This window comes from Mastigoproctus giganteus, chromosome 11, assembly GCF_048544385.1.
Source record: "Mastigoproctus giganteus isolate SK-2022 chromosome 11, ASM4854438v1, whole genome shotgun sequence".
Taxonomy (NCBI): Eukaryota; Metazoa; Arthropoda; class Arachnida; order Uropygi; family Thelyphonidae; genus Mastigoproctus; species Mastigoproctus giganteus.
Window position 1 is genome coordinate 139,623,269 of NC_143585.1, and position 17,825 is coordinate 139,641,093.

The following is a 17,825-nucleotide window of genomic DNA, read 5'->3' on the forward strand; positions in this document are numbered from 1 at the left end:
CATGTAGTATTAAAATTCAGAATATATTTTTCTGCTTGTATTTTATGTAGCTGAAAAGTTGGCTCATAGGCAGTTACAGCTGAGATTGTTTGAAACATTTCACCTAAAAAATTGGCAATTTCAAGATGATTAAGATGTCTTTCCCATTCAGTAGTAATATTGGAGTGGTTATAGGAGGGTATTTCCCATTAATTCTTGTTACTTTAGTCCAAACTGTTTTGATGTCTGTGGTTCTATTTATAGTGGAGGCATATACCATGTCTCTTTTTTTACTCATTCGTTGTATATGATGAGCTTCAGCTCTTGCTTTCTTAAACTGTATCAGATTAGCAGTGGTTGGGTGTTTGCAAAATAAATTCCAGTATCTATTCTTCTCTTTTTTGGCATTGCTACAGGCTTCATCCCACCATATTTTTGGGTGCGGGTGGGTTTTCATAGATGATTTGGGTATGACAGTTTCTGTTGTTATTTGGTTTTTAGGAGCATTAACTAAGGCCATATTGCTCCAGGGATATGCGGTGGTCATTCCCTGTATTTGGTAGTGACGGCTCGAACCCTGGTCTAATCAAGAAGCGTGTGCTACGCACTGCTGCTCCTTCCCACCTGGCTACGGAGGCGCCAAAAGTTTCTGTAGCTGCCATTATTTGCTGAGTGAAGTAACTTACCACAGAGTCAATGGTGAGAGACTCAATGGTCTGAATATCTAAATGTGCCAGTTTCATCCAGTTAGCTTTATCAAACTTCCAGATTGTTTTTATTTCAGTTTGAGAAGGAGATTTAGTAGAAAGTGTGCATATTACTGGAAAGTGGTCACTGTTATGAAGATTTTAACTGTCCAATCAATAAGTGGAAACAAGTTTGGCAAGCATACTGAAAAGTCAATTGCAATTAAATACAGCAATCATTAGCAAGATAAGGAGGTGATTATCCCATTGTGCACGGCAATAGTTAGTAACCATCCTGATTGGTTTGTTTTGGATTTTATTGGCGCATTAGCAAATAAGGCTATAATGTGCCAAAACCAGTTCATATATAAAAAATTTAAGCTTTCAGTGACCTAATAAATTAGGTCACCGAAATGTTGAGATGTATAATAACATAGGTATAAAAGGTATTAAAGATATATCAATAACGATAATAACATAGGTTTAAAAGGTATAAAAGATATATCAATAAAGAAATAATAAAAGGTAAATTTTAGAGTTCCACAGTTCTTGCACAGTAATTTAGCATGTATTAGCTGCCGGTGGTCTGTTTAGTGGACTAACAAGCAATAAGTGTTGTGGGGTTCTGGTAATCTTGCCAGATCACCAGATAGTTGGTATAAAAAATCCCGGATAATCGATTTCTCGGTTATTCCAAAAATACAGAAATCCCCAACATATGTAAGAGATACGTTCCGGGACTTCTTATGTAAGTCGACTTTTACATAACTCGGAATGACTAATCACATATTGCTACTATATTATTATTGACAAATCTGAATTCGGCGCGACACTTGTTAATGTCTGACCATTTTCATACATCCTTATTTATTTTAATTTTCTAATCCAAATCAATCGCATTCCTTTTGTTGGTAGATTTACTAGTACTACTGTCACTTATTCTCTTAGTCAGCACCATGACAATGGTCAAAATGAAATTTTCTGTAAAGAACTTCACAGGGTTAAGGCAAAAACACACTATTATCACCTCACACTAGCTCAAATTTTACTAAAGCACATTTCTGGAGGTCACTACCACACACTCGATCTCACTGCATTTGTGATAACACCAATAGTTGGAATTCTGTGGGTTTTTATGTTATTATAGTGAAACCATTAGCCACTTCCCAAGAGTTGATGTGGTCAATGGCATGTTACAATTGTCTTTCAAAAAAAAGACCCTCATATTGGATCTGCCAGTTCATTTTCCCTGATCCCAATGTGGCTTGGAATCCAGCAAAAACGAATGAACACTCAGACAGAGAATGTCATGTCTGCTGAATCTGGGTCACGAATGGATGAGGATTATAGCTCATCCCCAATAAAGCCTGCAGTGTACTTAGAGAATCAGTGTACACCATACACCTTTGATACTTGTGGGTTTTAATGTGGTCCAAGGCTAACTCTATAGCATACAACTCAGCTGTATATATGCTGCATTCTTGGGGAATCTTCACAGAGATAGTACAACCTGAAAAGATAGCAGCAGGTCCGACAGACAACTCCAACTTCGAGCCATCAGTGAAGACAGGCAAGAAGTCGGAATATTCGGTTCGGTGGGCAGCGTAGAATTGTTGGTAGACTGAAGATTGAGTTATGGCCTTATCCCAATTTTTAATGAAGTGGCATGATGGTAGTGGTTGCCTTGGTGACTGGGCAACATTGTTTACTATGATGTCGATTTCTCTGAGCAGCTCTTAGACATGGATACCAAAAGACAGTTGGCAGTCTAATGAATGTTACATAGTTTTTCGCATCGTGGCTCGAAAATGGATGTCCACGTAGGGTTGTCTGGCATGGATTTTAATTTAAAGGTATATATTAAAGACAATTGCTTTTGTCGAATTGGTTCAGTTGCTCTGACATATAAACTCTGGACAGGGGATGTTCTAAATGCTCCAGTAGCAATACAGATAGCTTGGTGGTGAACTGGGTCTAGCCACGTAAGTATGCTGTTTCTAGCAGATGCATACACCTGGGACCCACAGTCTAATTTAGATCTGGCAAGCACATGATAAAGGCAGAATAAAGTGGAGTGGTCTGCTCCCTATTTATTGGAGGAGATGGCATGTAGGAGGTTCAACCCACTCGTGCACTTTGTGCGCAGTTGATGGATATATGGTAGAAATGTCAACTTCTTATCAAAAATGAGCCCAAAGAATTTTTATCTTGGGTACTACTGGAATGATTTTTTGTCCAAGTTTAGAGTGAAGGTTACGTTTGCAACAAAAGTGTACACAGATAGTCTTCTGTGGCGAGAACCTGAAACCATTAGCCACTGCCCAAGAGTTGATGTGGTCAATGGCATGCTGCAATTGTCTTTCAATGACTCTCATATTGCACGACTGCAAAAAGATGCTAAAGTCATCTACAAAGAGTGCACTGTTTATGGTTGGTTGTTGTTATTTGGTTTTTAGGAGCATTAGCAACTAAGGCCATATTAGTTAGTTAGTTATTTAGTTTTTAGGAGCATTAGCAACTAAGGCCATATTGCTCCGGGATATGCGGTGGTCATTCCCTGACCTTTCCGCATCCTCCGTATTTGGTGGTGATGGGCTCGAACCCCGGTCTAATCAAGAAGTGTGTGCTACTGCTCCTTCCCATCTGGCTATGGAGGCACCCTAAGGCCATATTGCTCCGGGGATATGCGATGGTCATTCCCTGACCTTTCCGCATCCGTATTTGGTGGTCACGGTTTATGGTTGGAAGAAGTTGTTCAGTAATAGTTAACTTTAATAGCAAAAACCGTAACACTTAGAACTGATCTTTGTGGAACTTCCTCTTCTTGGCAAAATGACCGGGAGAGGGTGGATTCCATTCGAACTTGGAAAGACCAGTCTGCAAGGAAGTTTTTTATAAAGAGGGCAATGTATCCTCTAAGACCAAAGTTATATATGTCTTTTAAAATTCCATATCTCCAAGCTGTGTCATACGCTCTTTCCATATCAAAGAAAACCAACACCTGGTGCTCGCATTTCAGGTAAGCATCATGAATAGCTGTTTCCAGGGAGATTAAATGGTCGAATGATGAACTGTTCCTTTGGAAGCCACACTATCCTGGAAGGGAGGTTGTTAGCTTCTAAAAGGCGAGCATTGACCATTCATTCCAGGCAGCTCGCCACAGCAATAAGATGGTAATTTTTATCCTTTCCTGGTTTCAGAAATACAACAAGAACAGCCATATATCCGGAAACGTCTCTTCAATATAGATTCTACTATAGAGACAGAGCAAACGATCCATGGATTCTGACAAATGGTGTTTAATCATCTCATTTTGGAGGTCATCTGGCCCAACAGCACTTGCCTTGGATGGTGAGAGTGCTGCTTTTAGCTCCGACTGTGTGAAGGGCTGATTTTGGTCCTTGTAATTGTTAGAAGACAGCTTCAGGTGATGTTTTTCTGATCTTTGTTTGAGTGCCAGGAACTCTGGTGGGTAGGATGTTTCTGAAGACATTTAGCGAATGTCTCCCCGAGAGTATTTGCAATTGCAGTTCAGTCTGCAATTGTACATCCATTATGTTCCAGGATCAATGAAAGGTGTGATGTGTATTTGCCCTTCATTTTCTGAACTTTGTCCCAGATGGCTTTGGATGGCAGCCGTGTGGGGGAGGATGCAAATCCTATCCAAGATTCCTTTTGGCACTGATGTCTGATGTAACTTGCTTTGGCACATTCATGTTTGTAGGCTATTAAATTATCTGTGGTGGGGTAACGATGAAATATTCCCCATGCTTTGTTTTGAGCCTTTCTAGCTGCTGTGCAGTCTCAATTTCACCATGGTTTTGGAAAACATGGAAACTGGGACGATGTCCTTGGGACTGCAACTCCACTGCCCGTAACAATACTTTCTATGATGTGCTATACTGACTCATTAATTGGCCCCTGGCCAACTGTAGTGGTATTGAACATTGCCAGATGTCTAAAGGCATTCCATTTGGCATGATTGGTTTTCCAACGTGGTATCCTCGACTGGTTGCATTGTTCCCCATTAGAAATGTAGCCACTATCTTGAGTACCACATACAGGTCTGGAGGACTCAATTTAAGAAGGATATAGATCTGATGGAACAGGTTCAAAGAAGGGCAATGAGAATGGCGAGGGAAAGAAAAGGGTGGTCTTCCAAAGAAAGGCTTCAGACTAGGCACCTCTAAGGTGATCTGACTGGGTATTAAGGTACCACCTCCAAGGTATTAAGGCTTTGAATGGATTGAGCATACTCAATGCTGATGGAATTGTTCTTGCTCAGACTACACATGAGGTATAAATTCAAATTGAGGGAGGATGGTTACAGGGCAGATGCACAGAAGTTTTCTTTCGTCCAGATTGTTGAAACAAACTTCCACATATTGTTATGGAAGTTGGTGGCTCCAATAAATGCAAGAAAGAACTAGGAAAAATTAATGGTGGGGAAGGATAGGTAGTGCAGGAATTTTTTTTTTTTTTTTAGCTGATGCATCATAAGCTTGCCTTCTTGCATCATTTGTCACTATTAATACATGTAATTAACTTGATATCAAACGCATAGCAAATTATATCATGTCTCTTAAGTACAAGACAATGAACAAGCACTGCAGTAAATAATAAGCATGATGACACTCTTATCTTGTAATACACATGTGCTATCAAGGCTGGTGAAGGGCTGTTTTCTCATTAGGAGCATCCATTTATAGAATAAAAACTGCAAGAGAGTGTTTTGAGAAATTGGGAAATATCTTTGACACAGTAGGAGGAATGCCAATAATTAGCACATTCTAAGGCAGACCTGAGGTCAAGGTAGATGACAGCAATTTTAGTATTATCTTGGAATGCACATAGAAATGTAGTCATAAATGGGAGCAAAGGTTAGAATTTTTTATTGCATAGTGGATTTGCAGAGGCTAGTATGATAGAAGCTGTTTTGTTAGAATATGTAGTAGGACTTTTACTAGAAACTTAAGCAAGGTAAAGGCACATAAAATGGGCTGGGATCGATTGACTTGTGATGGAAACTGAATCTTAGGTGGGCAATAAGTACTGTTGGAGGACTGCATTCAGGATGCTTAGTAGTGATTCTAAGATGAAGGGACTCATATTACAAATTATAATTGATTCCGTTTATAAATTGTGGAGGTCATGACTCTGAAAGTGGCAGTTGATGATAATGCATTAATGGGTTTCAGTTGTTCCTAGAGATTGCATTTCCACAAAGGCATCATACTGAAAGTCGGTGATATTGATAAAATGTATTTGCTGGTTCAAGAACCTTGTAATTAGATCAAACCATCAGTGCGACTGAAATAAAAAGAGCTAATTTCGGTGGTTTGTGTATGGCTGTTTTCCCCTTTGAAGAGACTGTGAAGGCAATTTTACTTCCGGGGGCCTTAATTCTATAAAATTCACCCCTCGCTCTAGAGTAAGAAATACATTCATGGGTAGTCCCAGTCAGTTACCATAGCTTGTGGTTGAAGCTAGCAGCGAGAAATGGAATCTATCATGTTTTTGTTCTTTTAGATATATGAACAGTTAAAGGCAGAAACTGACTGAAGCCAATCCTGACCTACCAGCCAAATCCTGCAATCCTGACCTGACATGACTGGCAGGTCAGGATTGCAGTATTGGAGGCTGCCCTAACTAGTGACAGTTCATTAACTTGGAGAAGTCATTTCTACTGTTTGCACAGGTTTCCAGACGTGATCAGGAGCAGGGAACTTTGTGACCACTGTGATTGGCTCCATGATGAAAAGGAGAAAAGCTCATACAGACAGTTAAGGAGAGTGAAAAAACTTCTACCTATTACTTCCAATAATTTCAAACTTTATTCAAACAAATAATCACTCTTTGACTGAATAAAAATTTCTGCACATCTCTTCTGCGATCATTAATCTCTGCAATTAAATTTAGCTCCCTTGTATGTCATCTGAGAAAGGGTACAAATGCCATCAGCATTCAGTTTACTTAATCCTTTTAAGGCCTTATACATTTCATTTATACTTCAGAGAAAGCATAGTTTCCAGGGACTGCAATTTACAGAACTTCAGTCTTTCTTGGTGTGAACATCCTTTTGTGTCCCCAATTAATCTCTCTCTCTCCTCTGTACCATTTCCAACAGATGTGTCCTTTCTAAAATGAAGTTTTCAAACCAATACACAGTATTCCAGATTTAGCCTACCATCGCTTTACACAATAGGATGATCATCTCTTCATCCCTGCTGGCAAAGTACCTGCATATTATTGACAGAACCTTGTGAGCTGTTCTAGTAGCTTTTTATCACTGCCCAGAGATTTCATGACACTGTACAATTATCCCAAGATCTCTTTCACATTCCATTACCTTCACTTTGATACCACCCAGATGGTACACTATTCTGAAATTACTGCTGTCCAAATGCATTACCTTACATTTATCATTGATAAACCTAAATTGCTATTTTATAGCCCTTATCTTTACTATATCTACATCCTGTTGAAGTGGCATACCTTGGGTACTGTCATTAACTCTTGTGTCCACTTTTGTATCATCAGAAAACTTAGATGTGAAATTGGAAATACCTATATCAAGATCACATTAAAAAATATTAAAAACAGCAGTAAGGGCACAATGACCTTTTAAAGTGATAAGGGCACACTGACCCCTTATCACATTAACCATGAAGAGCAGTGGCCATTTATAACCACTCATTGCCACCAAACATTTGGGCATCCCTTTATCCATAGTAGTAAGTTGTTCCTAATGCCACACTGCATCAATTTATACAACAATCATACATGTGATATGGTATTAATGGCGTTACTGAAATCTAAGTATATGATGTCAAAATTAATCTTTGCATTCAGCTCCTTTAAGATGAGTTGACAGTGGCTAACCAGATTTGTGAGGCATTGTCTCCCTTTAACAAACCCATGCTGTGATTGCTGTATAGCTCCATTCCCATCAAAACGATCTCACATGTACTTCTTTAACTCCATTTTCCTTGGAACAGAGGTCAAACACCTGCAGTTACCCAACTTCATCCTTTGAAACACCCTTGTGAACAGGAGATACATTTTGAACACCTCTAGCCTGCAGGTACTTTTGAAGGCTATTCTCATTATTATGATGGCTAAAGGTTTAAGTAGCTGTTTCGTGGCTTCTTTTAATATTACTGGATAGATTCCATCAGCCCCAGGTGCTTTGTTCACTTTTAGCTGAAACAATTACAAATTAGTATGTAATCAAGTTACTCAGGGGATTATGCTGGTAGATTATGATAAAATTGGCGTAGGAATGCAAAGAAAAGTATCAAGGAATTCTTTGCATACGTTAACATAGAAGGAAATGGACTTATCAAATTGTCCCACTGGATATGAATGGCATAATTATTGATGATCCTGTTCAGATTGCTAATAAACTGAATAAATATTTTGCATTGCATTCACACATTACAGTTTTAGAGATGGGCTAGCAGAAGTCTATGTAGTGTGGATTGGAACTTAGTTTGTACTTATTGTAGGACTCTGAATTCTCTGATAATTTATAATCATTCTATGCATTTTCTTCTATGCTAAGCTCATCTGACATCAATTTTTGTCTAAATCTTCAACAGTATTTCTTTATTTGGTATAAAAGAAAAAAAAATAATAAAGCCATAAAATGTAACAAAGTTATAAATAAAGATAACCACCTCTAACACTGACTTACCCTTACAGAGCTGGAGTGTTTGCAAATAAAGATTAAAAATTCCTCAAAGTAGTGTTACTCTAGAGCAGACATTAAAATTGAGCGGTCTAATCTGAATTAGAATTAGCAAAGGCATATGATGCAAGACAGCAAGCTTATATAGCATCGGCCAAAAAAAATCTGATTTCACCCATCCACTCGCTTCAAATGTTTATCTAGTTCTGCCTTGAATCTATTTAAGCTATCAACTTCTACAATGACAGACAGAAGTTTGTTCCAGCAATCAACCACACGCTGACTAAAGGCAAACTTCCGCACATCTATCCTACAACTCTTTCCTCAATTTGAATTTATGCCCTCTCAGGCGATTATTCTGAGCAAAAGGAGGAATCCCATGAGCATTGAGCATGCTCAAACCATTCAAGGCCTTCATCTTTATCATCAGCCATTTTCAATCCACTGCAGGATGAAGGCCTCTCCAGCAACTTTCTAGTTCCTTCTGTTTTGAGCCCAGGCCATCCATTTACTATCCACAAACTGATGAATTTCATCTATCCATCTCCGTCTTCGTCTTCCAGGTTTTCTTCTAGCTCCTCTTGGATACCATTCTGTTATTCTCTTAGTCCATCTGTCATCATGTCTTCGAGCTATGTGTCCTGCCCAAGACCATTTTAGTTCTTTAGTTTTGATAAGAATGCCCTTTACTTGAGTTTGCTGCCTAATCCATGTATTTCTCTTCTTATCTAACAGTCTGATTCACAATATAATTGGTTCCAGCTGTATAAGAGAAGCTGTAGTTCTCAGCTTCTCTTCCATTCTTTTGGTGAGTGCCCAAGTTTCACTCCCATAAGTCATGGTGGGGAGTATACATTTGTTCATTATTTTACGTTTCAGACAAACTGGTATATTGCTCTTCAGTATGTGACTATATTTCCTGAATGCTATCCATCCAAAATTTATTCTTCTCTTGACTTCCAGCCACTTATCATTATTACAGCTAATAACTTGTCCCAGATAAGTATATGACCCACCTTTTCAATTGGTCCTTTGCAATGGTCCTTGAGGTTGTCACAGACATTCTCTCAGATAGGCCAGACAAGCTGTTCTTGCTACCTGGGAGTCTAAAACGCTGATGGAACTGATATTCGGGTGACACTTAAGTCAAGTGGACCCAATTTCGGCGAAGTCCGGACGGTCTATGACAGCCAAATCCTCTGCTTGCACCTTCACGATGGTGGGACTGTTAGTAATCCTGGGTATAACCTCCATGCACAAGTACATGGTGGGTGACCACCCAGGTGTGAACCAACGTAAGCAGGGGTCGAGGTGTGGCGCCCACACCATATGGAGGAACGCCGCCCCTCTATGTTACCAGGCAGTACTAGGTGGTAGATGACTCTCATCAACCGGTGAAATACCACCACTTTGCTTATTGGAGGCTTGAAGTGGTGGAACCCATGTTTAGTCTCTAGAGCTAAGTTCCGGCCAACCCCTCACTATCTCTTCCATCATGCAGTATGATTGATGATTTTTGAGGTTATGATGGCTGTCGTGGCGAGATCCAATATTCCTTACATTTCGAGGGTACAGCTCTAAAACGGTGTTCGCAGGCCGGCCGCTAGATAGTACACCGGACCAAACCTATTGGTAACTCTCTAGGAGGCTTCCGGATCAGCTAGTGTATAATCTTGCTACCTCTACTCTGCCAGATAGTGACTGGAGGGAGTCCGAGTAGTGTGTATGCGGGGAGCATTGTCAAGGCCACGTTATGTCAAGGATCTGGGTATATTCTTACCACATGTACGCCATATCCAAAAATTTCATTACTTATTTGCTGTATGATTCCTTTCGCCTCAAAGGTGGTACTTGTACATATGTCCGTTCTGATATTCCCTGTCAGAGACTTGGCAATTTGGAATCTCCTCTCTTTGATCTTCTCTGGCTTAAAATCTCTCTACCTCATTGTGTCAAATTCATCTGTTGTCTCTACCGTTCTCCCAACTCCACTAATCACTTGGAGCTCTTTGACTTCCTCTCTTTGCAACTTGACTTTCTCCAGTCTAACTTTCCTAAGAGTGAGGTAATTTTCCTTGGTGATTTTAACGTTCACAACTCCAGCTGGCTTCCATTTTCTAGTCACACCGACCCAGCAGGTCGAGACGTTGAGGCTTTTGCAATTATTAATGACCTAGCACAGATTGTTCATTTACCTACAAGAATACCGGACAATCCTAATCATACAGCCAATACGCTTGATCTTTTTCTCACAAACAACCCTTCTAAGTACAAGGTCGAAGTGAGAGGTCCTTTAGACGCTTCAGATCACAACTTGGTGATTGTCTCTTCTCCAATGGAACCTTTATCTCATGGCTATTCCCAACCTCGTATTGTTTGGCATTACAAGAATGCAAAATGGGATGACCTGCGAGACTTCTTTTCTTCTTTTCCTTGGTCTGATTACTGTTTCAAAATTTCTGATGTCAACGTTTGCTCAGATCGTGTCCGTGAAATTATTCTTGCAGGAATGGAATCCTTTATCCCACACTCCACTTTAAAATCTCGTCCTTTATCTAAACCTTGGTTTTCCAATAAATGTGCTAAGGCTGTGCAAGAGAAGAATGTTGCATATCGTAATTGGCTTGTTTCTAATTTTTCAGTTTCATTTTCTGCCTACACCAAAGCTCGCAACAATTGTAAAGCAGTTATTAATCAGTCCAAACTAGAGTTTGAACAGGCTAAGAGTAGAAAACTTGCTTCTTGCCCTAATGGTAGCCGAGCATTCTGGTCTCTTGCCAAAGCTATTGGCCGCAACTTTTGCCCATCTCTGCTCCCACCTCTGTCCAAACCAGATGGTTCTGTTGTCACTTCAGCCAAGGATAAAGCTGACCTGCTAGCATCCCATTTTTCTTCCAGCTCATGTATTAATGATCTTGGTAAAACACCTCCCACCATTCCCAACACGCTCCATTCAATGCTTCCTGTGGTCTTCCGTCAAAAGGATATCAGAAGGATTTTGATGAATCTTGATGCTAAGAAAGCTCCAGGTCCTGATGGTATTTCTCCACTTGTTCTCAAAACTTGTGCTCCTGAACTTACTCCTATTCTTTGCCGCCTTTTTTCACTTTCTTATTCCAAAGGTGTTTTTCCTTCTGCTTGGAAATTTGCTCATATCCAGCCAGTTCCTAAAAAGGGTGACAAATCCCTCCCATCCAATTATCATCCCATTGCAATTACTTCTACTCTTTCTAAAGTAATTGGAGAAATAAATTAACCGCCAACTCTTAAACTACCTAGAAACCTTCCGTCTGATCAATGATCGCCAGTATGGATTCCGTCAGTGTCGATCCACTGGTGATATTCTGGCTTATGTTACCCATTTATGGACTAATTCAATGGAAAGGTTCGGTGAAACACAAGTAGTTGCTCTTGACATCTCAAAGGCTTTTGATCGTGTTTGGCATAAAGGTCTTCTAAACAAGCTTCCATCTTATGGTTTGCCAACTGTTTTTAGTAATTGGTTATCCAGTTTTCTCTCTGATCGCTCACTGAGGGTGATGGTAGATGGCTCTCTGTCTTCTAACTTCTCCACTAATGCCGGTGTCCCCCAAGGTTCAGTTCTTTCCCCCACTCTTTTCCTCTTGTATATCAATGACCTTCTTCCATTGACTGGAAATCCTATCCATAGTTTTGCCGATGATAGCACATTGCATTCAACTTTCCATTTTGAGAAACCTTGTCCTGCTCAATCAGATTCAAGTTCTCGAAAATCTGCTGCCAATTCCTTAAATGCTGATCTTCAGGTAATTCTCCAGTGGGGCAAAGACAACTTAGTTGATTTCAACCCTTCTAAAACTCAGTCTTGTCTTATATCTCGCAAAAAGGATTCTTCTGCTCCTATGCTTATCTTTAGTGACACTCCGATTTCTAGGCAAAATGATATATCTCTTTTGGGGATTACCCCGACTTCTAATCTCTCTTGGCACAAGCACATTACAAATACTGCTTCCTCTGCATCTAAAAAACTTGGTTTTCTCTTTCGCTCTCGGCGTTACTTTTCTTCCAAACAGCTGCTCACTCTGTATAAATCGCAAATCCGCCCTGCCATGGAATATTGTTCCCACATCTGGGGTGGTGCCCCCAAAACCTCTCTCAGGCTTCTTGATTCCATTCAGAAGAGGGCAGTTAGGTTAATTAATGATTCATCTCTAACAGAGTCTCTCCACTCACTTTCTCATAGACGTACTGTTTCTGCTGCATGCCTCTTCTACAGATACTTCCATGGGCACTGTTCTTCTGAATTGGCTTCTATAATTCCCGCTCTCTCTTTCAAAACAGTCCGAACACGTGCCGCCACCAGCCAACATCCATTTACTGTCCAACTTGAAACCCACAGAACCAACTTTTCACCTTCCTCATTTATTCATTCAACTGCCGTTTTCTGGAACAACCTTCCTTCATATGTATTTCCTGAAAATTACAATCTACAGAAGTTCAAGTCCAATGTCAACAAATATCTTCTTTCGTCTTCTGAACCTCCAACCCAAGCACGGTACTAAGTACTATAGGTTCTAATACCTCTCGTGTTTGGGGTTCTCATAAAAAAAAAAAAAAAAAAAAAAAATTACTGCTCCTTCAATCATTATTTCCCTTTCTGTGGCATACTTGTTCATCATTACCTTTGTTTTAGCCATATTCATCTTTAGTCCAAAATCCTTACTAACTGTGCATAACTGATTAAGATTTCCCTCTAATTCTTTAGGATCGTGGCTTATGACCACAATGTAATCTGCAAATTGTAAATGGTTTAGGTACTCTCCGTTCACATTGACTCCTTTCTGCGACCAGTCTAATCTTCTGAAAGCTTCCTCAAGGGCAGCAGTAAACAGCTTCGGAGATATTGTGCCTCCTTGTCGAACTCCTTTCTCGATTTCAAATTTCCTACTGTCTTTGTCTAGTGTAATAAAGGAGGTAGCACTCTCATATATTTTCTTCAAAATCATAATATATGGGGTATCTATGCCTTGTCTTTGCAGTGCCCGAAACATTGCCTTATGCTGTATGGAGTCAAATGCCTTTTCATAATCCACAAATACCAGGCATAATGGTGTTTTATATTCATTTGCTTTCTCCATTAGCTGGGATATTACGTGAAGGTGATCCATAGTTGAGAATCCTGTCCTAAAGCCAGCTTGCTCTTTCGGTTGATTCTCATCAAGTATTTTTTTTCTAATCTGTTAGTAATGACCCTTGTGAACAACTTGTAGATGTGGGATAACAAGCTAATTGGTCTATAATTTCCAATTTCTGATTTATCTCCTTTCTTATGCAGCAAAACTATGATTGCATTATTCCACTGCTTAGGCGTCACACCTTTTCTAATGCACTTTGTGAAGAGCCTTGCCAGTTTTTGTGTTATGTCTCTTCCTCCCAATTTTAACAACTCTACAGTAACTTCATCTTCCCTCGGGGCTTTCTGATTCTTCAACGCCTGTTCTACCTCATCAGGAAGAATATCGGGTATGTTGTACATGTTGCTAATTTGCGATCCATCTTCCCCACTGCTGGCATCATTCCCTCGCTCCTTGTATAATTCTCTATAGTAGGCTTCTGCTATTTGAATTATGCCTTCTCTGCTGTTTATAAGTACACCATTGCTATTCTTCAGTTTCAGTATCATTTGTCTTTCTGTATTACTGCTCATGGCTGCTGATTTAAATCCTTTGTTTTCCCTTAATGCTTGTTCTACTTTTCTTGTGTTAAATCTTCTTATGTCCTCTCTGAGTCTCTTTCTAATGGCTTTGCATAACTCAGTATACTCAATTTTCTCCCTGTCAGTGTTTTTCTTGCTCTTCGTTTGTCGTCTTCGGTTCATCATGACAAGTGTTCCTTGACTAACTTCAAGGCCTTATACACCTCTATCAGATCACCTCGCAGGTGCTTAGTCTCCAGATACTGTAATTTGCAAACCTTAAGCCTTTCTTTGTAAGAGCAACCCTTTGTTCCATTCACTAATCTTGTTGCCCTTCTCTGTACATGTACTTGTTCTTAAATTGAGCTCTACATCCTTCTTAAATTGAGGCCTCCAGACCTGCATACAGTACTCAAGGTGTTTTAAGGTAATTCATTAAAATCTGGCCCACTTTTACAAAAAAAAATCAAAATTTAATAGGGAAATATTTTAAGACAGCAACCCAACACATATTCAACAATTGCATTTGTTTTCAAGGATCCATGCAAAAAAAAAGAAAAAAAAAAAGGGTAACATTTCTTTTCTTTTAAGATGCTTGTAGGACACTACCTTGTTCTTATTATTTCTGTTTTTGCAGCAACAGGATTTAAACTGCATGGATAATGCAATGGTCTCAATTCTCACAACAGAACAAACTTGCCTTTGCAATAAGTTGCCCTCAATTCTCACAACAGAACAAACTGCACTACTTTCAAACAAACGAGTTATCTAAAAGGTCAACTGGCCATTCGTTTAAAAGATGAGACTGCTATGACAACTGCTTTCAGGGCTAAATAGTTACTGATCAGATGGTCAGGGCTGGCAATTGAGCAGTACGGCTGCACAGGCCGCCAAAATTTAGGGAGTGCAAAATGCCATGCAAATTCACTGATTTGCTGTAAATCTCAAGTCACGATCTTCCGAAAGTCACGATATGAAGTCAATCTTACATTCCAGTTCAAGCAATTCGAGCAAAATGTGGTTAATTTATTTCCTAAATAATATATTTGATTCTATCCTTCAGGGACTCTCATACATTGTTTCTTTTTTAAAATAAAAAAGTATTTTTCAGTTAACAGTAAAAATATAATGCATAAACTTAATAGGAAGTTGAGAGTGCACACCAAAAAATCTTGCACAGGGCACTGATAGACCTGGAGCCGATTCCGCAGATGGTAGGTGGTCTCTACAATATCCAGACAAAAGAGGTGCAAAGAACTGTTCCATGTTTTGCCAGTATAGGAAATAAGTTTAAAAGACTGTAACACAGCTAAAGCTGTCAGGAGGATTATGATTAAACTGGCTTAGGAGTGCAAAGAAAAGCACCAAGGAATTCTTTGCATATGTTAACATTGAAGTAAATGGACTTACCACATTGCTAAACTGGATATGAAAGTAGTGCAATAGTACAGCAACTTGTTCTGGTACGGAAATTAAGACCATTGCATTATCCATGTATTTTAAATCTTGTCCACAAAAACAAATGAAAGGACATGATAGTCACTATGTTTATAGTTGTATACAAGTTCAGATGTTCATATTTAATATTTATTGAAATTGAAATGTGATCCCCTAAAACTATTCAATCCACATGTATACCTCTCTCATTGCATAAGGTTGCCAAATTTTAAATTGTTCATTGTATACAAAAAATAGTGACATTGAATTATAAGCAATATAAGATTAGGATTTTATTATTAGTAGTAGGACTGGGAAATTATGCAAATTTACACATCATCAGCATCAGGCCAAAAAAAAAAATCACTAGCCACGTCGTCAGTCCATCCCTTCTAATGTCTAATTCTTCCTTAAATTTATTTAATCTAACAACTTCCAAAAACACAATAGCAGTTTCTCCCAACAATCAATTACTACCTGGTAAATTTTTACACATCTATCTTGTAGCCATGCTTTTACAAAGTTTGTGTACCCCTTGTGTGTATCCAAGAAAGAGTTAGAATACCATCATCAATAAATTTACTCAATCCATTTAAAGCCTTAAATACTTCAATCGCATCTCTCGCCAGTGTCTAGATACAAAGCACCGCAATTTGCAGAACCTACGTCTTTTGTGGTAAGAGTACCTTTGTGTTCTTGACTAATCTGGTTGCTATTCTCTGCACCTGTTCACAGGCGTGGAAGTCTCATTTTTTAAAATGAGACTTCCAGGCCTGTATGCAGTACTCAAGATGTGGCCTAACCATTGTCTTATACAATTGGCAAAGTATTTCTGGTGCTCCCTAAAAACCTCTTCAATGTGAATGTGGATGCAAAATATTTACTTTGTCAGCAATCTAAACAGGATCATCAATGGTTATGTCATTTATAACTAATGTGCCAATGTTGTTCATCTTTTTTCTTCTAGTGTTAACACAAAGAATTCTTTGATACTTTTTCTTTGTATTCCTAGTCAAGGCCTTCTGATAATGTTCTTTAGCTTGCCTAACTCACTTTGTGGCTTCATTGCAGACTAATCTGTACTTGTGCTGGATTCCATCCCACACATTTTTCTTCTCTGCTAGCAGTCTGATCAGTTCATCTGACATCTATTTAGGTTTAAACCTTGAACTGTATGTATTAGTTCAAATAACAAGCTTAGTAGTTTCTAATTACTTCCCTGAACGCTACCAATTTAAAATTTTTCAGTTGTTCCCCTGGTAAGAATTTTAAGAAAACAAAATCCCTTTTCTTTACAATAGTTATTGACAGTATATTTAACCGTATTCCCGTCCGCTCTTAATTGATAAATATGTACATACTTACAGCTATTGAATTTTCATCTGTGTTAAGTACATGCCAAAAAAAAAAAAAAAATACTGAATTAACTTAACACTGAACTATTAAACAGAACATCACTCCAATAATCTTTAATACACTTATAAAAACACTCCCATATTGCCTTTCACGGTAAACTAAAAATTGGTAACCCAGGTCATATTGAGAGGAAACACTTATTCAGAGTAGGAAGAGAAAAGCGTCACTTCCTGACAAAGCTACCAACCAATAATATCCATAAAAGACAGAGTGCCCAATGAAAATTAAATGAGAAAAATTGAACAAAATAAAATTATCATCAGTATGTTATTAAACAAGCTTATAAAAATTATATAGTAATAAAATAAAGCAAAGTAAATAATAAAGTTAAAATTATAGTAATCCTTAATTTTTACTTTAATCGAACTTTGGCGAATAACATCATAATATCGTCAGAGTGCTTCAGCTGCAAACTGTGACTGAGCTGGTGATTCCAACCTTCGCCACTGTGTTCGTTCGAACTGGCCAACGTGACATCGCATGCGTGTCAACCATCACAGACGGAATAATAACTGTTGTTGTTGGGTTTTTAGGAGCATTAGCAACTAAGGCCATATTGCTCCGTGGATATGCGGTGGTCATTCTCTGACCTTTCCGCGTTCGGTAGTCACGGGCTCGAACCCCGGTCTAATCAAGAAGCGTGTGCTACGTACTGCTGCTCCTGGCTACGGAGGCGCCGGAATAATAACTGTGTGGTGAGTGACACTCATTGTACTTGCCCAATGTCTGCACGGTAGCACAGTGATATCCTCACTGTCGTCCCCACACTGGATGGAGAGGGCCCGGGTTCGAATCCCGTCGATGACTTTAATGGGCTTTTTTCACTCAGTGGCTGATTTAGTTGGTCTCAGGCGTAGATAGCAAGGTTCCCCCCCCCCCCCAAATCTGGGATTTTTCGTCCAGCAAAACAGGCAAATGGACAAGAGAACAAACACAATATACA

General features: G+C 39.1%; 1 protein-coding gene across 1 annotated transcript in view; it reads right to left on the reverse strand.

Annotated features, from left to right (window-relative positions):
* LOC150078474 (dnaJ homolog subfamily B member 4-like) overlaps nucleotides 1-16,853 on the reverse strand; it is an 82,086-nt gene extending 65,233 nt beyond the window's left edge. Inside the window, exon 1 of the mRNA XM_090384225.1 lies at nucleotides 16,832-16,853. The gene's annotated coding sequence lies outside the window, so the exon portion shown is untranslated. The remainder of the gene's footprint in view (nucleotides 1-16,831) is intronic.
* Nucleotides 16,854-17,825: the final 972 nt, after the last annotated feature.